We start from the raw sequence: 20591 nt of genomic DNA, 5'->3' as shown, positions 1-20591 counted from the left end.
CATGTTGATTCCCAAAGGGATTTCTAGCACACATAGTTCATCATATGGTTTCTAGAACAGATTTCCAGCGTGCCCAATGCAGCATATCATTTTCTGAATGGGTCGCTAATATTACACAAAACGTGACTAAGTAGCTTAATGCAAGGACAGATATAAAGATGGTCAGCCTTATGGACCAATTGAGATATACGCATCGTAATACATAATTGAGCAAACAACGCATAACATAACTAAGCAACGTAACGCCAGGATGGGCATAAGGGTGGCTGGTCTTATGGGTCATCCGAGATATACTCAGCCGATAACATGAGTAGAGAATCCTAACAACTCATCAGAATAACAACCACATATCAGAGAATATTCTTCTGGAACCTTCTTTAGAGATAATCATATTTCCTATCAGTAGACCACTTATGACAGTATATTCCTTCAACTAGCTCAATAATAACATAGCTATAAATGACAAAAGAGGTATACATGTGGGTAAATGAAAGATTCCTTGGACAATTATTGCACATTGCCTAGGTTGTATACTTTCTTTTACCTAACAACCTCTAACACACAATACCACCTCATGATTACGGAGGTTATCCGTTGGCAAGGTATGTTCTCTGAACATCTGAACCTCATTCTCATCCACATATTTTACTCTTTTTTCATTCACTCGTCTAAATTTGTACTGACTTGAGCATCGGAGGGTCTTCGCTAGGAACTCCCCCTAGTTTCTAGGCGCTGACGTTTTGTAGGCTCGTCTCTGTATGAGCAGGATCAAAAGTAACCTTCTTCGTGGAGCGGAAAGTCCTCTCTTAGTCAACGATCAAGCCACCTTGTCCAACGCGTCATCTCTATAGTTTTCAAAGAGGATCACACTGTTACTCAGATTTTTGTCTTCTATGTTGTGTTGGCATACTCGTTGTTAAACAATCTATTGAAGATTTTGAAAGAATTAGCTTAATTAAAATTACATCAAATCAAATTCAATTTATCTGTCGAAATAACCTAAGCAGATAATCTTAGGCTGCCAGTGAGGGTTGGTTTCTACCAAATGCTGAGTGTAAACTGCAGAGTGATCGAGTATAGAGAGGTCGAGCAGCCAAGTGGCTAAGTTTAGAGCGGTCGAGTGCAAAGTGTCCAAGAGCAAAGCGGCCGAGCGGCTAAGTGCAAAGCGATTGAGTGCAGAGTGGTCGAGTGGCTAAATGTAGAGCAGCCGAGCGGCTGAAGATTTTGAGGCTTGTGATGGATGTAGTTCTTTGAAACAAATTGGTCCACCTTCGGCTGTGCTTCGATATTTTCTTGGATCTTTTGTTTTCTAGGATACAATGGTTAGCCATGATATACACCAAACACTGTTGGTCACGACAAATTGAGTGGTACCAAACTGATATCACGGGTACAATGTTGAGCAAGAGATGCATGACAGAGAAGAGGTAAGGGGAATGTTGGTGGAGAGTCTTTTTCCTATGTGTATCCTTTTGCCTATGATTGCAACCGTCTTGTATAGGAGTTTAGACTAATGGGCAAAGTTTAATGATCGATGAATAATCATTACTTGTCGAGCTTTGAAACACCAATGTTTCACTTGATCGTTTATAGATTCTGCATTAATTTTCAATTTAATACATCCATTACACACTTATATAAGCAGCAAAATGATTTATCTAGCAAAACATTGGTTCATTCACTTAGATAAATTTTTGCCCCGATCGGTCTTGCATTCGGTGCGCGCAGGTCGTGCTCGCACATAAGTCAACTTGGTTCAATGCAATTCAGGCCCTGGATTTGAACCCCCTACTCACCCAAGCATAAGAGAGAGTCTCTTCCCATGCATTTGTTCATATCATCAATACATGTAAATCAATATAAACAAACCAATATGCCTTCAAACTCCCAATGTGAGACTAAAGTCTCATTCACAATGGAGCTTCTTTCCTCTTCCTTTCCACCTTTTTTTCCATTCGCATTTCTAACAATCTCCCATATGAATGAGAATAGGATATGTGATGGCATTTAACAGTTGAGTCCAGTATAAGCCAGATAGGTTTTAGCCTTTAAACCTTCCTTTGCGAGGATCTGTTTGCTTACTAGCTGACAATAAACATGATGTCCTTGAACCATTCCACCGTTCATGTAAGCATTGATATATCTCACCTTGAACTCCTTGATACAGCTCAGTTCTCATGAATGTATTTGTTCTTGGCCATGAACATAGTGAGAAGTTCTAAGAATTATGTCTCTAATTCTCTTTAAAGTGACCTCACTTCTTTCTCACATAGGTGTCATTAAGAGTTTACTAGATCATTAAAAGTTGTCTACTTAACCTCCATCCTTCACTTATTCATTGGGTTATTCCCCTGCAGTGAGCAACTTTGTCCGTGCAGTTAGGTTGTCCCTTTAAATCTAGTTCTTGGGATCTCTAGTCTGTATAGGCTGGGTTTCCTTTGTACCATGGGTTTCCTTTGTACCAATATTTCTTGTCAGCATCAAGCTTATCCCTCATGATGAACTTGCAACTAACTCTCTATTTAACCCTTTGGTTAATGGATCTGCTAAGTTTTCCTTTGACTTCACATAGTTAATAGTGATAACTCCCGTTGAGAGTAATTATCTCATGGTATTATATCTACTATGTATATATCTAGACTTTCCATTATACAAAGAACTCTGTGCCCAACTAATTACTGATTGACTATCATAATATATACAAATTGTTGACACAAGTTTTAGTCATCTAGGAATATTTTCTAAGAATTGTCATAGTCATTCAGCCTCTTCACCATATTGTCAAGAACTATAAACTTAAATTCCATAATGAATCTAGTTATTATAGTTTTCTTAGAAGATTTCTAGGAAATGACTGCACTTCCAAGAGTGAATACATATCCATTCATAAACTTAGAGTATTTTATGTCAGATATTCAACTTGCATCGCTGTATCCTTCGATCATAGTAGGATATCTCATATAGTACAATCCATATTTACGAGTATAATTCAAGTATCTCAGTACTTTTGTTATCCTTTTCTAGCGCTTAACACTGGGATTAATCGTATATCTACTTAATTTACTTATTGCGTAGGCCAAGTCTGGTCGTGTTCAATTCATTAGGTATATTAGATTTCCAATCACTCAAGAGTACTCTATTTGAGAGATGATTTTTCCTCAATTTTTCAATGGATATTGATTCATATATATCAACGTTTGTGCCAACACAGTATCACCATTAATGAATTTCTCAAGAATATTATCCACATAATTGGACTGACTAAGAACAAGTCCTTCGGCTATTTTAAGAATTTTGATTCCTAGAATCACATCTGCTAGGCCCAGTCCTTCATGTCAAACCTTGAGTTTAATATGTTTTTAGTGAATTTGATTATCTTATCATTACTCTCAATGATAAGTATGCCATTTACATAAGATACAAGATGATATAGTCATTCTCTGTGGATTTTTTTCAAACACATTTATCACATTCATTGATCTTAAATCTACATTCCTTCGAGGCATTATTAAATTTTTCATAACACTGCTTTGTTGGTTGTTTCAAGTCATATAATGACTTTACCAATTTATAAACCTTATTTTTCTATCCTGACAAACAAAACCCTTCAGGTTGCTTCATGTAGATTTTCTCTTCTAAATCCTCATTTAGAAAGATTGTCTTTACATCCATTTGATGTATTTCGAGATTCCATAAAGCGGCTATAGGAAACCATACTCTAATGGGAGTTATTCTTGATGTCGGATAATATGTATCAAAGTAATCAAGATATTCTCATTATTGATATCCTTTAATTACCAATCTAGCTTTATACTTATCAATCGTGTTATCTAATTTCATTTTCTTCTTAAAAATCCACCTGTAACCTAGTGGTTTGCTTCCCTATGGAAGATATATAAGTTTGTATGTGTGATTTTGCAAGATAGAGTTTATCTCATATACAATTGCCTCTTTACAGTGAGGTCCATCAAAAGAGCTTACTGCTTTTAAGTAATTATGGGGCTCACTTTCCAACATGAAAGTGATAACATATATCCCATAGGATTTTTCCACCCGAGCTATTTTACTTTGTCTGAGCTCAACCTTAACTGGTTCATCATCATCTTCTTCACCTTGTGTTTTATAAGCTCATTTTGAGGGGCTAGCTTCTGTTGATACAATTTGCACTAATGGTCTAACTCAGATTTTTATGAATGGCAAGTGAGTTAAGTTAGGTGTTATTATGATTTGGTGCATTTACCGAGCATGCAAGGATTGATGGATCTAGGGGACCTGACACCAGGATGAAACCTAATTTGATTTGAGGACTTGATAGTTAGTGTGAAGCTCAGATAGGTTAAAGAGCTGACCTGATATCTGCCAGGAAGTATAGCTAGCTCCACAAGACCTGACAGTTGGCCAAAGTTTAGTTAGGTCTGTGAACTGGTAACTGGCGGAAAGATCTAGTGGGTCAAGAGGCTAGTCAATAGACTGCAAGTTAGTAAGTGAAGGTAAGTCATTAGAGGAAAGAGTTCTGGTGAGGATGAGTCCAAGTTTGGACTTTAGGCGCTGGTCCAGTTTAGGTCCATTTTGAATCCATAAACTGAGACCTTGACTAGTTCTTGGCTCTTCTAATTATTATTGCTTATTGTTATTGTGCTAACTTTATTTTGTAGGTTAGATGTTTTAGTGTTGGACTAACATATTTTACAAGGTAAATGGAGCACAAAGTGCCTCAGGTGGACAATACTTAAGCATCTTCGGGAGCTTTGAAGGCGCCTTGACTACTATTCATGGAAGGCGCCTTCTATCAGATAAAATCAAACTTCATGAACAATAAGAGGTGAACTATTTGGGATCAGATTTTATGCATTAGAGGCGTCTTCAGTGCTATGGAAGGCGCCTTCCATGCGCAATAAAAGAGCATCTCGACAAAGGCTTCTCACACATCACTTCTACGATCTACTGCATGTCCATTTGAAGTTTCAATTGCTCTAGCTTTCTGCTGCTGCTTCAAAGAAATCTTTCTACCATCGAGCTACTTATTTTAGTCATCCAATCATCTCTGGCATACCGACAGCAACACACGAGCGACCCTAAATTGTTGGTAACTTTTAATAGTATTGTAATTTTCATACTACTACTTTAAAATTGAAGTATAGAATGTTACACTATCCCTATCTTTGTATTCGATTACATCTTTTGGCCATTCTGAAAGAGCCGTTTAATGAATTATCCATCAATAGATCCGTGGGACCTGGGTCTTGGAGTAGGAGTCGCCGAAGGTTCCAAACCAAGTAAAATCGATCGAGTTTTTTTTTGTGTTCTTTTCAGTTCAATCTTTTTGCTACAATTTATTTTGAATTTGTAAAATAACTTTGTTTAAAAAAAACACATAATTCACCCCTCCTCTCACGTGCTCATGATCAAATGGGAGTTATCAACGGGAGTTATCACTATTGACCATGAGTATTAGAGCCTAGTTAGCTCTAAATTGATACAACCACCGATTGAGCAGGGGGATCATTGCTTTTTCAATTTTTCTGGTTTCTATTGCTTAATTATAACTGCAATAACTGTACCTTTTTCCCACACTACTTACCTCAAGACCTAGTCTTGGTATACGTTTTAAGTTTTCTTTTTCAATAAATTCATGGCTCAAACTGAGGGATCCAGCACAGTTCGCCCCCCCCCCCCCCCACCCCACTTTTCAATGGAGATGACTTCCCCAACTAGAAGAGACAAATGGAAGTATACTTGGAGACTGACTTCAATTAGTGGTTTAGCATCACCAAAGGATACAAGGTGCTAGTCAACCACAACACTAGAATTCCAATGGACTCAGAAAATTAGAATTTGAAAATGAAGAAGAAAGCTCAAATCGACTCCAAGACCCTCAACACAATTTAATGTGGTCTGACAAAGGAGGAGTTGAACTGTGTCAGACCATTTGAGAACGCAAAGAAGTTGTGGGACAAGTTCTTAGAACTACACGAAGGGACCAGTGACGAACCAAAGCCCACCAACTACCTAGCGCTGATGGCATACGAACCAGAATCAGAAAGTGAATCAGAAGACAGGTCTGAACCTGAATCAAGTCACGAGTCCATACTTGTTTCTATTTTAAGCAAAATGTTTTAATCTATTTTAAGAAAAAAGTTTTTCAAAATAATCGCATGTTTACATAGGAAATTAACTATCTCAAAAAACAAACTAAATGAACTAAGTATAGAAAATAAAATACTTAACGAACAACTAAAATTAAGCTCAATGACAGAGGAGTTGGGATTCAAGATGGAATCCCAACTCAAGTTGTAAAATTTAAGGAGGACAATTCCAGATTAAAAGGTGAAGTAATTGAACTAGAACTTCTAGAAAAATTCATAACTAGATCCAAGTACTTTGATATGATACTTGGACCACAATGAGCTGTGTATAATAAGTCTAGACTCGGATACAAGTCCAGCTCGACTAACAAAATCTTTATATCTCTAGTTACTCAAAATAAAAAACTAACTAAAGTTTGGATTCCGAAAGTATGCCTAACGACGCAAGTAGAACTCAATCGATACTATGTGCCTAAAATAAAATAAACTAGCCAAAACCAAATCAAAATAAACCAAATAACTCAACCTTAATCTCAAAAATTACACCTTTTAAACTAAATTCTAACATAAAGAATCAAATAAAATCAAATAAATCAAAAACTAAACCTAAATTAAAATTAATCTAAACTCAAACAATACTCAAGTTTATTATAATTATAAAGTAAATCAACACAAACCTAAAACCTAAACCCAAAGTTCAATAATTCAAGGGGAGGCTCCAAATTAGTTGTCACATCCAAAATAATAATTTACCAGATTGGGTAATTAGGGTTAGGCTAAATAGGGACAAAAGTTAACTTTACAAATAGTACTAGAGAAGTTTTGGATAATAGTAAGTTAAGGAAGCTCTGTCTATGCATGTCTAGGAAGATATGACTTCAACTTGGTATATTTGACTTAGTAGTGTAGGTATCCCAAGATAGTTTTGATGTGGTTAACTGAGTTAAGTTAGGTCCTATGTGTGTTTGATGCCTTATGCCTAAGTGTAGGAACTTGGTAGCACAAGAAGTTAAGCAAAAGACGTAGCTAGCGAGAATGACAGCACGGGAGAAAGTCGACGGGCCTAGTGCATTTGCAAAAAAAGGTGCTATCGAAGAGTATGCTAGCAGATGAGAAGGAAGTGTGTGGCATTTTTCAAGGGATGAGAAGCTGGAGCGGAAGCTTACTCAAAGAGAAGGCCAGAAAATGAGTTCGGGTGAACCCTATTTCGAATGACCGAAATCACCCAGTCGAACAAAGCCAGATCGGAGGAGAATCTAGACAGTCAACCTACTATTGACTGTTCGGACGTCTGGACCAAGTCCAGGCGCCCGAACAGTCCAGACGCCCGAACAATCAGGGTGCTCAACCCCCCTAAGGCAGCCCAGGGGCTCCTCCTCGAAGACGACGCTGAGCGAGGGTGTCCAGGCTCCCGGACTAGGAAAAGTATATCCTGTTCGAACCGTTGCCGCCGTGGATAAAATTTTATCCACGCCCAGGCACCTGGACCCTATTGAGGCTCTCAGAGCTACTACATTAGCAAATAGTTAGATTCGACCAACAAGCTATAAATAGAGACATGGTCTCAGTAGTTTAGATCATCACTTGTACACAAATTTATTTTCTTTTCTATTCTACTACTTTGTGAGCTATCAATGCTGTAAGAGGCTACTCCACCCGAAGAAGAATTCTAGTGAACTTTTTATAGTCTTGGATTAGCAATCATTTGATTGCAAATCAAGTAAATTCTGTGTCTCTTTCCTTTTTCAATTAGTTTATTAATTCTCTTATATACAAGTGTTTCTTTAACTTAACTTAGTTTCAAAAGATCAAGAAAGGTTTAATTTTATTTTTAGGGCAGTTCACCCCCTCTTGTCGGCCACACCTTCAAAGGGAGTTTCAAGTTGAATTAACTGAAGCAACCTCTTACTAATCCTAAATAGTTAGACCAAAGTTTTGTATTAAGTTCAGTGGGCAAGACTATTTAGAAAATTTTTAAGGCGTGGTTACTCTAATGATGTCCAGGTGACTCACCACAATTTAGACGTATATCCAAAAAATATCCACTTACTGAACCCAAAGCTAAAATTAAATCCAACACCAGTTAAACCAAAGCAATAAATTCAACATAATTCATTTCACAAATTATAGGATTTCCCTAATTAAAAATATATATAAGGTGAGATGAATAAGAAATAAATTAAAATAAAAATTGAATTAAAAATTAAAATACAATTAAATGTGAAAATTCTTTAAAAATTTATTTAACAATCTTATAAATATCCTTTTAAAAATTCTTTTTACAATCTTTAAAAAATCCTTTTAAAAATTGTTTTTAAAATTATTTTAAATATCATTTTAAAAATATTTTTAAAAATCCTTTTTAAATATTCTTTATAAAAACATTTTGAAAATCTTTTAAAAAATTCTTTTAAAAATCATTTTAAAATATCTTTTAAACATCATTTTTTATATCATTTTAAAAATTCTTAAAAAAAATTATTTTTAAAATCTTTTAAAAATTATTTTAAACATCTTTAAAAATTATTTTAAAAATATTTTTAAAATATTTTAAAAATTATTTTAAAAACTATTTTTAATCCTTTAAATTTTTTTTTTAAAATTATTTTGAAATCCTTTAATAATATTTTAAAAATTATTTTAAATCCTTTAAAAATATTTTAAAATTTATTTTAATATCCTTTAAAAATTTCTTTATATTTTTTTATAAAATTTCTTTCAAATTATTTAAATATTTTATTTTTTTAAAAAAAAATATTTAAAAATCTATTAAAAAATTTATTTTCTTACAAATTTAGTTAAAAATTTAAACACATAGCTAAACCTGAAAACTTAATTAAAACTTATACTTAAATTAAAACATTAATGAAATCTAACTTAAAATAAAATCAAAAATCAATTACTCATCCTTAAATAAATAATAATAAACTTAAAACCAAACTTAAACATTTAACTAAATCTAAAATTCGTCAACGATACTTAATTTTAATTAATTAAAACCAGTTTAAAAACGTTGTTAAATTTATGAAATTTTAACTAAAAGCTATAAAAACTTTAATGAAATCCTAAATTAATTAAGTTTAAATTAAAATTTAATTTAAACTTAAAGTATACTTAAATTAATTCTATTAATTAATTTAAACCTAAATATTAATTAAGCAATTAATTAAAAATTTAATTAATTTAAAACTAATTAAATACTTAATTGACTTAAACTCACAATAATAACCGAATCTTAATTGGTAATTTAGGATAACCTCAATTGAAAATTCAATTGAATTAATACCGTAATTTAACCTAATTCAAATCAATGAAATTATCAATCAATTAACTTAAATCTTAATTAATAAAACATTAGTAACCACTTCGGAAATTTAATTTTATTCACTTGTATCTTAGGTTAATCTTCCAAAAATATTTACGGACCAATTTAAACAATTAGGTAGTGCTCCTTGATAACCATAGTGGTATGTTTGGCTCAAGTTATCATATATAATCTTAGTTATGTGATTATCAAGTAATCACATAACCAAGGTTATGGGGAATAAAACAAACCAAAGGTAGTTTGGTTCAACTTAGATAATACAAAAATTTATTTATTTAAAGATTTTGATGAATAACCTAATTTAATATTTTACTATATTATCCTTAGTTACAAAATTAACCATATATTATTATTATTATTATTATTTTAAACTCTATGTTTTTTTATTTTGTCCTTTTTAAGTTTTTCTTTATTTTTACGTGTTTTTTATTATTTTTTATTTCTTTTCATTTTTTTTTATTTTTCCCATTTTTTATTTTTTATTATTTTAAAGTTTTTAATTTTTTTATGGTTTTTATTTTAATTTTAATTTTTTTAATGTTTTTTTCTATTTTTTTATTTTTAATATATTTTTTATTTTTTTTAGTTTTTATTATTTTTACTCTTTTTTAATTTTTTAATGTTTTCCCCCATTTTTAAATTATTTTTAAAATTTTTAATGTTTTTTCTTTTTTTAAAATTTTTTAATGTTTTTTTACAATTTTTTAAGTTTTTTATTTTATTTTTTATATTTTTTATTCTTTTCTATATATTTTTCTTTTTTATCACATTTTTCTCTTATTCGAGGGTATTTTGGGTAAAAAAATTCATTAACCCCGGAATCAAGAAAAACCTCAGTTTTCTGAGGTTTTCCGATTCTGAGTTGCATGCCCCTTTTGCTAACGTGTCGGCAATGAAACATTACTCGGGAATTATCGATTACCTAAACCAAACTGGATTTTTGTTGATAATCTTGGATAGATAACCAAGATTCTTAAGGATAACCCCAACCAAACGCATCCTAGGTATCAAGTTAAGAGAGAGTATCAATTTAAGGTGGAGGATTTGTATGATAAACTTAATTATTTTAAAATTTACTTTAAAAAATCCTTTGTAAACTTTGTTTGAAAATGGTTAAAAATACTTTACAAAATAAATTGATTTAAAAAAGTCTTTTCTTTGAAAAATTTACCTTTTAAACTTCTTTTCAAAACTTTCTAGAAATATATATTTTTTTAAATGTCTATTTTGAAAATTGAAAATAAAAGTATTTTGAAAAATACTTTAAAAACTACTTTGGTTGAAAATGTGTTACAATAATAATTTAAAAAATCTTTTGAAAAGTATTTTATCATTTTAAAAATTATTTTGAAAAATTACTTTACTTAATCTTTGTGAAAAATATTTTGCAAAATACTTTCAGTACTTACTTTGTAAAAATTCTTATAATTTTTAAAATATCTATTTTGAAAAATAAAATATAAGTGTTTTGAAAGTTACTTCATAATACTTTGAAAAATACTTTGATAGATGTTTTTAAAATACTTTGAAAAGTTTTTGAAAAATTTTAAAAAACTCTCGCAAAAGTTATCCTTCTACTTTGAAAATTAATTTTGGCAAGCCTTTTTAATTAGTTTGTTTGAATGATATTTTGAAAATATTTTCAAACTAATTTTTCTTATCCCGTTAGTTTAAAATATTTTACAATATTCGTGCAACATCCTTTTTTTTTTTTTTTTTTTTTTTTTGAAAAATCTATATTGCAAAATGATTCCTAAACTTCTTTCATACTTTAAGCTTTGCAAAATGACTTGTTTTAGCAAATTAAAAAGTTTTGAAACCTTCTTTAAAAAGTTTAAAAATTTCTTTCAAAATACTTTAGAAATTTTTATTAACTCCTTCCTCCAAAAAAAAAAAAAAAACCTGCACATTTTTGCAATTACATTGAAAGTTTTATACTTACTAAAGTTTTATTATAATTTTCATAATTTACTACATTTATATGAATCAAGGCTTCTCACATATCACTTCTATGATCTACTACACGTCCATTTGAAGTTCTGATTGCTCCAACTTTCTGCTGCTGCTTCAAAAAAGTCTTTCTACCACCGAGCTACTTTTCCAAGTCATTCAATCAACTTTGACAAACCAACAGCAACACATGAGCGCGCCCTAAATTTTTGGTAACTTTTAATAGTGTTGTAATTTTCATACTATTGCTTTAAAAGGGAAGTGTAAGTTGTTACACTGTACCTATATTTGTATTCAATTTCCTCTTCCGATGGTTCCGGAAGAGGCGTTTAGTGAATTACCCATCGATAAGTCTACGGGACCTAGATCTTGGAGTAGGATTCATCTCCGAACCAAATAAAACTAACGAATTTTTTTTTTGTGTTTTTTCAGTTTAATATTTCTGCTATAATTTTATTTTAAATTTGTAAAATATCTCCATTTTCAAGAAACACGTGATTCACCACTCCCCCCACACACATGTTCACGATCCAACAGCTTCCTCTCGGGTCTTATACGGAAACACATGCTCGAAGAACAAGATATTTTTTGATTCTATTATCGAGTTCTTATGTATATTTGGTATTTGTGACTCATACACAAAGAACTAATACACACTATTATTTTGTGCATATCCAATAAATATTTAATCAAAAGTTTTTGGCCTTATCTTAATCTTTTTTGGATCAAATACTAAAACTTTGGCAAGACACCCCCACATTTATAAATATTTGTAAGACGGTTGTCTTCCATTTAACAACTCATAAGAGCTCTTATCTATTTTTCTTTCAGGGCATCTTATTTAAAAGGTAATTAGTTGTTAATACGATTTCCCCTCACATGAACTCTAGTAGTCCAGAACTTAATAGAAGGGCATTCATCATTTCCTTTAAAGTGTGGTTCTTCCGCTTAACAACACCATTTTGCTGAGGGGTATAAGAAGCTATTGTTTTATGTTTAATCCCATGTTCAACATATAACTCAGCGAACAATAATACATATTTACAGTCTCGACTACTTCGAACCACCTTAATCTTTTTGTTAAATTGATTTTCAACATCATGCATATAGAGAGTGACTATACAAAAAAAGAGGTGCGGCTGCACTCTCTTTTTGTTAAGTTCTTTTGTAAAGTCTCGTTCATACTGGAGTTTCTTTCCTCTTCCTTTCCACTTTTTTTTCATTCCCTTTTCTAACACTCGTTTGGAGGAAGAGAAACAAAGCGTCAACCATATTGCTATTATAGTTGCCAAATGTAAAGGAAGGTAATAAATCAACAATTGTGACTAAGTTTAGTTTTATTTGTGAGAAAGTAATGTCGATCATTGTGTTCAATTCGTTCTCGCAGGTAACTCAATGACTTATGATGATGTATCAGAGTCGAAATCAATCACAGTCTGAGGATTCTTGTCTGCTTAATACTGACAGAGGAGTAGGTGAGTTCCTTCTCGTCTTCCTCACTGATCATGTACACACTGCATTCTTATGCAATTATTCCTTACGTTCATTTATTAACACATTACCTGATTACAGAGTTTAGTTGAAATCTATGCATTTCTTCATTCCTTTCTTAATTTTTTTGAAATCAAAGATCATGATGGAGGAGTTATACTGATTAAGGGTGTGATGTTTGTGCAAGGTACGACGACAAAAACTGCAACAAATAATTTCTCTGATGGAAACAAACTGGGAGAAGGGGGATTTGGTGTTTGTTTACAAGGTAAGAAGAATTCCAGTATCCCAAAAAGGGGCCAATCTTTTAAACCAACAAATATGAAATAAATAGTTCGTTTTGTCAGGGTCAATTGGAAGATGGACAAAGGATTGCGGTAAAGAAATTGTCCAGAAACTCCTCACAAGGTCCAAATGAGTTCCAAAATGAACTCTTGCTAATAGCCAAGTTACAACATAGAAACCTTGTTCATCTTTTGGGTTGTTGTATCGAAGGCACTGAGAGGCTTATTGTTCTTGAATACATGGAAAATAAGAGCTTAGATGCCTAAGTAGGTTTTCCATAATGAGTTAATTATTCCATCACCTCTTAAATGGTTAGATATTTTTCTTCATTTGGATAGTTAATGTTATGAAATTGACTTCATAAAGCAAAAAGTTCCTTGCTAAATTGGCAAAAATGTCTTGAGATTATAATTGGGATTGCTCGAGGTCTTTTATACCTTCATCAAGACTCTATCTTGAAAGTCATTCACCGTGCTCGTAAGCCAAGTAATATCCTCTTGGAAGATATGATTCCAAAGATTTCAAATTTTGAAGGAGATATAGCTCTTGCAGATGGAACCACTAGACCAATTGGAACATTGTAAGTTAATTCAAGCTAAGGTTACTTGTGCTAAAAAATAAAGTAGGAGATAAATAATTCAAGAATAACCATTATATTATTGAATTTTATCTTCTATCTTTCTTTTACAATCAAATAAAAGTCTTCTATCATTTTCTAAATGAAATAAACCTAATGTTTAAGTTCTTAATACAATGTATATATGACACCTGAGTACTTATCGTGTGAATATTTCTCATATAAATTAGATGTATTTTGTTTTGATATGATAGTGCTAGAAATCGTAACAGACAAGAGTAATAGAACATTCACCCAAACAAATTCAGGTTTAAACCTTTTACAACATATAAATTTAACTTGAAAATATGATACCTTTTACCATCATAAATTGTTAGTGATGCGGTGAAAAAAAGGGGCCCATCCTATGGGGAATAGCTATTACGATGAAGGTTAAAGTCAAGACGGTCAATGCTCAAATATCATCGACCGATCGGGCAGCAGGTCAACACTCAGATATCATCGGTCGGTCGGGTGATCAAGTCAACGCTCATATATCTTATGTTTGTTGAGCGATCATGCCTCGACCGGGGGGAGAAGGTTCCGATCCGATCCTGCCTTTGACGCAGGGAGGTGTCAAATGATTGACGCTCAAAAGAGTTTTGGATGCAAGACAGGAGGAAACGATATGTAGAAGCCGGGCCGAGCAGCTACCCTGCTCTAGCAGGCAGCAGGACTCAACATTAGCACAGTGGAGCTCTGGCCGAGTGGACATGACGTAAGCATAGTGGAATTCTGACCAAGTGGGCACAACACATGAAACAAAGTCCCGGCCGAGTGGGAAGTACACAGGAACAGCGAAAACCCGATCGAGCGACTATCCGACTCGGCCTAGCAACTACCTCACTGTGTTATCCCTCGAAATCCTTTAGGGAGTTAGTGTCGCTGACACCGAGCATGGCCAACCAGAAAATTGTACTACGGAAGCTTCCACTGTCACATCAGAGATATGCTCGGCCTGTTAAGGAACTATGTCAGAGACACTTTACTGACAAGTCTTTTTAGAGAAAACTTGGGGAAGCATACTCACCTTGGGGAGCGTGCACGCACGCTACAAGAGCTCTATATAAAGGGGGGTCCAAGCATTGACAGAGGTACGCAAAACACACTACTTGTGCTACTATTCATTCTTGTTGTTGCTCCGCCTTCTACATCATCACCGGTGACTGACTTGAGCGTCGGAGGGTCCACGTTAGGGACCCCTTCCTTGGCTCGGCACTGACGTCATCTGTGTTGCAGGGCGAAGCAGAATCCCTAGCTTTTCATCTCATCGACTTTCAGATAGGATTATATTTGGCGCCGTCTGTGGGAACTTAACCTGCATTCGAGTTGAGAAAATGGAGGACGTTGGACGACTCACCACCGACGCTCACCAAAGAGGAGCTTGACATGCTTGTGCAAGCCCAAGCGGTGAAGATGTTCGAGTAGTGACAACAGTAGGCACTGGCCGATCAGCAAGTGTAGCAGCCGGCGACGTTGGCAGCAGGAGGGCGAGCGGGATTAGAAGACTGACCGGAACAAGTTTCCATATGGGGGCATAATAGAGGACCGACCAGCACACAGGGTGAAGCGCCGCCCGCACCCATCCCCTTTCATTGCACCTTGTTCCAAACCCCTTCATAAATAGCTCAAGCGAACCAGGAAAGAGGTCATTTTCTGACGACACTCCCGTTCGAGATGCGTAAAAAGGAAAGGCGCGTAGAAGTCACGCTTCACCTGAGCGGATCAATCTGCAGTTCTCTCAAGTGATCTTGTGTGACCCTCTACTCAGGCACTATACTCTATTGGCGATCGGGGAATACAATGGAACGATCGATCAAGATGATCATCTGGATAAGTTTGATAATGTGGCCACGCTGCACCAGTACACAGATAGGGTGAAGTGCCAAGTCTTTCTCACTACTCTCTCCAGCTCGGTACAACGCTGGTTCTGAAGACTGTCGGACGGATCCATACGCAACTTCAAGGACTTTCGAGCTACATTCCAGTACCATTTTGCCTGCAGCCGACGCTATCAAAAGATGAGTGTCAACCTCTTTTCCCTAAAGTAGGGGCCCAAGGAAGCGCTCCGAGCATACATCAGGCACTTTAACCAAGTAGCCATGGATATCCCCTCGATCTCATCCGAGACGATGATGAACGTCTTCACTCAAGGGCTCGTCGAAGGAAAATTCTTCTGGTGGCTCATCAGGAAGCCGTCTAGGGACTTCGACCACTTACTTAGGAAGGCCAATGAATACATAAATGTGGAAGAAGCCCAGGCAGCAAGGAAGAAGGAAATGTCGGCCAAGCCCGCATCGACGCCCGAGCGACGACCGTCGAGTAGCCACCAACCTCCCAAAGGGCCAAAAGATGAGGGAGCGCCACCACACCAGGAGGACATGACACATGACGTGCAGCATGTGGCCTCCAATCGGCAGAAGACGACAAGAGGCAAGGTATAGATGCCAATGTTATGCTCTTTTCACCAGTCGGCGACGCACAACACACGTGACTGCTACAATATGACATCGATCGACAACTGACTGACGCCGAGAGGATATAGCTGTCGATCTCCAACTCTCGATCGACGACATAGGCAACGATCTACCAGGCAACGAGACGAAAGAAGGGCACCCGAGCAGCACCATCAGCACCAGCGGAGGGAGAACGCTAATCCCTCCCGAGTTAATTATACTATTCACCGAACTTTTGTTAATACAGGAAGTTTGGTGAACATCATCTTTAAGAAGCCATTCGATCAATTACAAATCGATCGAAATGAGTTGCTACCCATGACGACCCCTCTTTATGGTTTCACGGGCAATGAAGTAATGCCACTCGAACAGGCCCAACTCATCATCTCGCTCGGGGAAGACCCACTAAGGAGAACCAGGACCACAAACTTCATCGTGGTGGACACACCGTCGGCCTACAACGTCATCTTGGGCTGACTGGCCCTCAACGAATTTCGGATGGTGGTGTCTACATATTGCCAAAAGATCAAGTTCCCGGTGGACGACCGGGTGGGCGAAGTCAAAGGTGATCAACTTGTTGGATCGTAAGCGTTCGATAGAGGGGGGGGGGGGGGGAATATCGATTAAAAATTTCGAGATGTGTAGCGAAAAAAGTGAACAACCAATAACAATGCTAACACAAGAACCTTTTACTTGGTTCGGAACCTTTGTTGACTCCTACTCCAAGACCCGCACACAAGAGTGCTTTCAATGGGCAATTCACTAGCAATTCGAAGAATATTACAACAGTAATTATAATTTATTTTTAAAATAAAAGTTTATCGACAAAAACACGGAATGAAAAAGAAGAGCTTGTCATCGGAAGAGTGTCGCAACGTCGCAGGAGCACAGAAAAGCAGTTCTTGAGTTGTGTCTGGCTCCAGCGTTGACCCTCCTTATATATGAGGTTCGAGGCGCCTGGAACCTTCAGGGCGCCCTGGATGTGACGTAGCCGAGCCAATCAATGAGCTCCACTTGGCGAGGCGACGTTGGGGATAAGTTTTCTCCTCCGGGTGCCCGGGTACCTCCTGGGCGCCCTGACCCCAGTTTTCCAACAGCTTCCTTCCTGCAAGAAAACGTTAGTCCGAAGACAAATATATAATACATTTATCCTGCAAAACAAAGTGTTAGCACAGTTCAAGTTTTACAAGTAGAGTATTAACTAGATTCCGTCTCTCCGAGACCGGAATCTAATCAAGATCTCGACTTAGAGTTCCGAAATGGTTCTAAGTCGGATCGACGCCTAAGTTCCCTTCCCGGGAACACCTCCTCACAATTACTCCCCTCCAGTGACTTACCTTTACTTACCTGCCAGACGTCCAGTCATCCCTTCGACCCATCTTGGCTTCGTGCCAGCTATCCGGTCAGCCCGTCGACCTAGCTGGACTTCGTGCCAAATGTCCAATTAGCCTGTCGACCCGTTTGAACTTCGTGCCAGCTATTTGGTTGGCCCGTCGACCTAGCTAGACTTTATGCCAGACATCAGGTCAGCCCGTCGACCTGTCTGGACTTCTCATGCACACTCGATTAAAGTGTTAGATAACAACGAAACTAACTTAACCTATTTTATCATTCATCAAAACTTGAGTTAGACCGTTAGTGCTAACCACACCAACACAACTGGCCTCTCGCCGATGCTATGTCAAGATGATCAAGTCCGAAGCGAGAAGCGCTTGGAAGAATCCGCTCTTGGAGGTAAACGCAATCACTAAAAACCTCTTACACTGGTATACGAGAAAAAGGAGGAGGTTCAGATCCACCTAAGCTGGACAGAAGCAACCACCTTTATTGCTGCCGACCTGGAGGACAGGAAGAAGGTAAAGCTGGTTGCATGTCTTAGAAATAATCATGATGTGTTCGCCTGTTCGACACATGAGCTTCCTGGTATCTCCCCGAGTGTGGCTCACCATGAGCTTCACGTCCGACCGGACGCACGGCCGGTGAAGCAAAGAAAGAGGGACTTCAGCGCGGAATAGAATTTGATCATTCGGGTGGAGATAGAGAAGTTGTTGGAGGTCGGCCATATAAGGGAGGTCCAATTCCTGAGCTAGCTCGCTAATGTCGTGCTAGTCTCCAAGCCAGGCAATAAATGATGGGTCTGTATCGACTTCCATGTCATGAACAAGATGTGCCTGAAGGACTTCTATCCTTTACCCAGGATAGATCAGATGGGGGATTCAACGGCGGGCTGCAAGCTGATATGCCTGCGGGGGATAGCTGCTACGGTGAAGGTCAAAGTCAAGGTGGTCAATGCTCAGATATCATCTGTCGGTCGGGCGAGCAGGTCAATGCTCAGATATCATCGACCAGTTGGGCGATCAGGTCAACACTCAGATATCTTTGGCTGGTTGGGTAATCATGGCCCGATCGGGGGGAGAAGGTTCCAGTCTGATCCCGCCTTTGACACGGGGAGGTGTCAAATAACCGACGTTCAAAAGAGTTTTGGATGCCAGACAGGAGGAAACAATATGTAGAAGCCGGGCTGAGCAGCTACCCCGCTCAGTCAGGAAGCAAGACTCGACATTAACACAGTGGAGCTTCAGCCGAGCGGACGTGACATAAGCAAAGTGGAATTCCTGCCGAGCGGACGCAACACATGAAACGAAGTCCCGGTCGAGCGGGCAGTACACAGGAACAATGAAGACCGGCCGAGCGGCTATCCTGCTCGACCTAGCAACTACCTCATTGTGTTATCCTTCGACATCCTTCTTGTTGGGATTGCAAGGTTGCAAACATAGTCCTACATTGAAAACACATGGGAAAGATCATAGGTTTATAAGAGAAAAGATATCTCCATTGGTATGAGGCCTTGAGTAGAGCCCAAGAGCAAAATCATGAGGGCTTAGACCCAAAGTGGACAATATCATGTAATTGTGGAGATATCTAAATTTTTTTCAATCCTACAATTTGTATCAGAGTTCGGACTGCCAGAAGGTTTAACCGTCGACTGTACATAAGAGCTATGATCTGATTGAGCCATGTGAGTACAATATTGAGTTCGAACAAAGAAAGTGGGGGCTCCTATGTTCGGATCAAGAGGACCAGCCACCAGGCAGGAAGTCCTAGTTGCGACTAGGCAAGGAAGTCCTAGTAGGTCGGGTGGACCGAGGGGCAGGAAGACCTAGTGGGTCGAGGATCAGACGTGGGAAGCCTATGGTCCTTTGTTTAAGGGGGGATTATTAGGGACCGAGGGGCAGGAAGACCTAGTGGATCGAGGATCGGACGTGGGAAGCATGTGGTCCTTTGTTTGAGGGGGGGATTGTTGGGGTTGCAAAGTTACAAACATAGTCCCACATTGAAAACACATGGGAAAGATCATAGGTTTATAAGACAAAAGATATCTCCATTGGTATGAGGCCTTTTGGGTAGAGCCCAAGAGCAAAACCATGAGGGTTTAAGCCCAAAGTGGATAATATCATGTAATTGTGGAGATATCTAAATTTTTTTCGATCCTACACTTCTGGGAGTTAGTGTCGCTGACATCAGACATGGCCAACCAGAAGATCGTACGACGGAAGCTTCTACCGTCACATCAGATATATGCTCAGCCTGTTAAGGTAATGTGTCAGGGACACTTTACTGACAAGTCCTTTCAAGGGAAACTTGGGGAAGTGTGCTTACCTTGGGGAGCATGCACACACGCTACAAGAACTTTATATAAAGGGGGTCCAAGCATCGGCAAAGGTACGTGAAACACACTACTTATGCTACTGTTCATTCTTGTTGTTGCTCCGCCTTTTACATCATCGTCGGTGACTGACTTGAGCGTCGAAGGGCCAACGCTGGAGACCTCTTTCCTAGCTCAGCATTGACGTCATCTGTGTTGCAGGGCGAAGCGGAGTCTACAAACGATCAACAGGAGCGCCACATCCCTAGCTTTCCATCTCATCAATTTTCGGACAGGATCAATTAGAATTTAAAAAAATCTAATTCCTATGTGATTAGGGACATTAGTATTTGGAAGGAAAGAAGATCCTTAGAGTGGAACCGTCACATCAGCGACCCCCTAGAGTCGGTCCCACGGATATGGAGAGAGGTAAATGTAGGTACATAGCTGAAAGCGCATGGCCGGGACGCTAACCTTAGGTAATGATACCCCGAGGATCGAACCCTGGACCTCTCAACCATGAAACCATACGCCCCCAATTGTGCTACCCCTGGGGACGAAAGAAGATCGTTAGAGATTCTTACAGGAAGTTGCTTATATCCAACAATCTAAATCTTCCATTACATTCGAATGGCTCTTTTGTGTATAAAAGATAACTATGAAGATAGATCAACAATGATAGAGATAGTGATGATGTTAACAAGTGAGGATGAACTTTTAATTCCACTCAAACAAC

This window comes from Zingiber officinale, chromosome 4B (assembly GCF_018446385.1).
Source record: "Zingiber officinale cultivar Zhangliang chromosome 4B, Zo_v1.1, whole genome shotgun sequence".
NCBI lineage: Eukaryota > Viridiplantae > Streptophyta > Magnoliopsida > Zingiberales > Zingiberaceae > Zingiber > Zingiber officinale.
The sequence above is the reverse complement of the archived record's forward strand: the minus strand, read 5'-3'. Positions refer to the sequence as shown.